Source organism: Vicia villosa, linkage group LG3, assembly GCF_029867415.1.
Source record: "Vicia villosa cultivar HV-30 ecotype Madison, WI linkage group LG3, Vvil1.0, whole genome shotgun sequence".
NCBI lineage: Eukaryota > Viridiplantae > Streptophyta > Magnoliopsida > Fabales > Fabaceae > Vicia > Vicia villosa.
The window spans coordinates 17174598-17178610 of record NC_081182.1 but is presented as its reverse complement, the minus strand read 5'-3'; positions in this window follow the sequence as shown (position 1 = coordinate 17178610).

The window sequence follows — 4013 nt, the reverse complement described above, 5'->3', positions numbered from 1 at the left end:
CGTACTGTTACTATTACTGCAACGTGACACCATTTCATTTTGTTTTATTTTATTTAACCAGTGAAATACTGTTTGTGCGGCGGGTACATTTATTTTGATATCATATAAATTGTATTTAGATATATATTAAAATTTAAAATTAAGTTTTATTTTTATAATTAAATAATAATTAAAGAGTTAAAAGGTAGTGCACTGACAGTGTAAAACTATTTTACACTGTCATCCAATAGGGAGTCATGAATGTGCTATGTCATTAAAGTTTTTTTTAAATAAAAAATGTTTTAATTGGATGCATGGTGGTGATTGGTTGACAGTGTAAAAATATTTTACACTGTCAATGCATGACATCTTTTCTCATAAATGAAATATAAATTTAATTGTATTAAATAATCAAAAAAATTATAATTTAAAATAATATGTATTGTATTGATAGTGCCTCATATAAAATAAAAAATTTAAATAAAAAGTTTATTTGATATAATTTAAAATTTAATTATATACAAATGTTAATGAAATTAATTGGAATACGGTATCACTGTAAAACAACTTTACACTGTCATCTAATTAAAATGAATCATTTAGACACATAAGTATGAAATTAAAAATAAAAATAAATAAATTATAATTAAATCATTTTAATAACTACTTTTTTTCATAATTCTCTCTTCTCATGTGTGAAAATGGTTCATTTTAATTGGATGACGGTGTAAAGTTATTTTATACTGATAGTGTATTTTAATTAATCTCAATGTTAATTTAAACAGAATTATTTAATGAGATTAATTGAAATACACTGTCAGTGTAAAATAACTTTACACAGTCATTCAATCAGAATGGGAGATTTTGACACATAAGAATGAAATTAAGAATAAAAATAAATAAATTATAATTAAATTATTTTAATAACTACTTCTTCCATAATTATCTCATCTTAGGTGTCAAAATCACTAGTTCTAATTGTATGATGGTGTAAACCGACAATGTATTCCAATTAAACTCTTATTTAATTATAAAATAAAAATGATTATCATGCAAAAAGGACTTAGCGCCCTCTCAATAATAATACTAATAATAATAATAATAATAATAATAATAATAATAATAATAATGCAAAAAAAATGACTTGTGAGATAAAGAAATATAAAAAAGGAAATTTTAATATTTTGAAATAAATATTTTGTCTTTTAAATCAAGGCAAATTATTGATTAAAATAAAATAGGAATAATGATCTGTGTAAAAAAATTATTCGATGCTATATAAAATATATTTATAACAAATGTAAAATTTAAAATAATTTACTTAATTATAATTGAGATGTCCGAAATATTCATGCTTCCGGATCTGTAGCGTTGACCGCACCAAAGTCATTGATTGAATCTGCACTAGATCGAAACTAATCTTTCAACCTGAAACAAATGAACACCGCACAAAAACGGAAAAACAAAATACCCGCACAAAGACGAGAAATCAAAACACACCACAGAAAAATGGAAAATCAAAACAAACGATGACCCACGAAATCACAAAAAAGACAAAAAGAAAAGGTGTGAAAATCACTTATTTAAGTAATAGATAAACAAAAACGATTTGGAGGGGTGATTTTGGATCAAAATTGATCCTAAATCACCCCTCTTTGAGAGAGAGGAAGGAAAAAGAAGAAAAAAGTTCAGCCCTTATTTTAAAATTTGAAAAACTTGTAAACAATTACAAAGCGGTTTCTAGCTTCCACATTCAAGATGAAAAATCTTGAAATAATAGCCACTCTTTTCGATCAAAGTAAAGCGAAAGAGTGGGGGTTTATAACATAGTCAAAAACACTATATTGAGAAAACTTACACATTCAAGATGAAAGATCTTGGACTAGTTGACACTCTTTTGGAGATCAAAGTAATGCAAAAATAGTGGGAGTTATGAACTTAGTCAAATACACTTTGTTGAGAAAGTTCTTGATAAGTTCAAACTGTCACGTTTCAAAAAAGTGAATATTCAATTTGATCTTAGTGTCAAAATGATGATGGAAGAGTTGTGGCTATATTAGAATACGCAAGTGCAATTGATTTTTTAATGTAATGTACTAGACCTGACATATCATTTGCACTTAGTAAATTAGTAGATTTACTAGAATCTAAATAGTGAGTATTGGAAGGCCATCACATGGATTTTCAATCATCTTTTAAAAATCAAAATCTTGACCTCCATCATGGTATGTTTCCTACCATATTAGAAGGATATACCAATATGAGTTGGATATCGAGTGTTGGAGATCATAAATTTATAACTGAGTGGATATTTACACTAGTTGGAGGTGAGATTTCTTGGAAGAGCAAGAAACAAACATGCATCACTCTCTTGACCATGGAGCCATGGTGTGTGGATCTCGCTTCCACTGGTCAAAGAAGTTAAATGGTTGAGGGACCTTCTGTCGGAAGTTCCATTGGCTAAATACAGTGTTTCAAAGGTGTTAACACAATGTGTTAGTCAAGCCAATTTAGCAAGAGAATTCAGATAAGTGTAAAATGGAAATTCTGGGCACTGAGGCCTTAAACATTCGTGAGAAAATTAATTAAAGATGTAATCATTTACTCGCATATATACGATAGATCTCTAATTTGGGAAATTCATTTACTAAGCCACTGACTAGAGACTTAGTAAAAACAACCTCGAGAGGTATGAGGTTGAAACTCCTTAGGTAAGAGTTCCGACTGCAGCGGCAACCCAATCTTACGTTAACAGAACATTAACCTCAAGATTTTCAATGGGTAACAACAAGTCGTTGATTTGGATATTTGTCAAACATTTCGTGATAATGTTGACCTTAAAAATGAGGGTTGGTTTTTCTTTTAAAATCTTAATGAAGTTCAATACAAAGGGCACGTGTCTCATGGAAAAGGACACGATATGAACTTCACCTATGTGAATTTCGAGATGGTGCCGTCTCAAAGTGAGTGTTGGAGTTTCTCTCATGAAAAATTCATGAAACAGGATAGCATATGGCCATAAATAAGTGCTAGGCGAGAAATGTAGGTGAAGAACCCTTAAAGAATGTGTGTAACGTAACGCCGATATAATCATATGGATTAATAGTTTAAAAGCATTGCTACCTAATATTCCGACTAGACTTTGCGTTATCCTTACTAAGATTAAGTTTAAAATCGATAGATACTTAATTGTATTAACATTCTTTGTTTCCTTTTTTTGAAATTGATCTTGTCATTATTAGAACAAGTGGGGGATTGTTGGAAATTATTTAATCACCATGGGTGTGTTCTAAAATGACAAGAAAATATCTATGTGAAGTTTGTATTTTAAATATGAAAATAGACAAGACTTTGTGAAGTGTTGCAGTAGGCAGTTTGAAATTTGAATCAGAATTAGGCAACACTTCATGAAGTGTGGCGGAATGAAAGCATGCAACTCTTGGTAAATGTTGCAGTAGGCCAAACATTGTAACTTTTGGAAAAAGGAATTGTTTCACCAAGGGTCGCTACCTTATGAAACAATACTAAAGTGTGCTATAAAACTTCATTCTGGATTCAGAAATTCACAACAACAAAAATGTACATCTGATAAGCCTATCATCTTCACTAAAATTCCAGACACTCTTCGCTACATCCGAGTTTTTGTCGGTATTACGCAAACTCGATAAAAGGCTGAATTATCCTGGGTATTCCTGCGTTCCAACTCTAAGACATATTAAGAGTGCTTGAAACACTTAAAAGGAAAGTGATTTCGTTCACGATTTAGCCTCGAACCATTTGATTGAAATTGATTTTTCTAACAGTTTGTTCCATATCTCCATGTCAATGATATTCATTCCACCATAGGCTTTGGGACTATACACCTTCTTCCAAGCAATATGAGATTTCCTTGATATATCTTTTCCTCCGGTCCACAAGAAACTCCTACATACAACATTGATATTTTGCAGAACAACTTTAGGGAGGGGTAAACATTGCATCAAGAAGTTAGCAATTACAAATGCTACACTTTGGATAAGTTGAATCCTTCCAGC